This window comes from Rhagoletis pomonella, unplaced genomic scaffold, assembly GCF_013731165.1.
Source record: "Rhagoletis pomonella isolate Grant_MI unplaced genomic scaffold, Rhpom_1.0 Rhpom_scaffold_00009, whole genome shotgun sequence".
Lineage (NCBI taxonomy): Eukaryota > Metazoa > Arthropoda > Insecta > Diptera > Tephritidae > Rhagoletis > Rhagoletis pomonella.
The window spans coordinates 36,475,475-36,476,210 of NW_023458563.1; positions in this window are offsets into that span (position 1 = coordinate 36,475,475).

Genomic DNA, 736 nt, shown 5'->3' on the forward strand with positions numbered 1-736 from the left:
TACTTTACATTTCTTAAGATTTAGAGGCATAAGATTTACTTTACACCAGTAAGCCATACTGTTTAAGTCTGATTGTAGCAAAGACCTTTCTTTAATTGAAACGCACGATTTATAAAGTTTTACATCATCTGCATACATTAAAGTTTTGGAGAATTTTATATCTGTAGAAATATCGTTTATAAAAAGCAAGAACAGAATCGGGCCTAGGTGACTACCCTGAGGGACTCCTGAAGTAACATCAATGACGTCAGAGATAGTATTTTTAAACAATACCCTTTGTGATCTATCATAGATGTATGAAGAGATCCAACGTAGAAAATTAGGTGGAAGACCAAGAAGATCAAGTTTATAGATGAGCAACGAGTGGCACACTTTGTCAAATGCTTTACTGAAATCAGTATATATAACATCAACAGTTTTGCTTTCACTAAATGCTTTTGAGATATAGGATGTTAATTCAAGTAAATTTGTAGAAGTTGATTTGCCCTTGCAAAATCCATGTTGACTGTATGAAATGCTTAAAGTGATAGAATGCGTCAACCGATTTGTTATAATTGCTTCAAATAATTTAGGAATTGCAGAAAGCTTAGCTATGCCCCGGTAGTTCTCCACTGAAGACCTGCTACCGCTTTTATGTAAGGGGGTTATGAACGATTCCTTCCATACAGTTGGAAAAACGTCCGGACATATTAAGATGGACGGGGTAGAATGAAAGCCTTGGCGACACGCGGCTTAT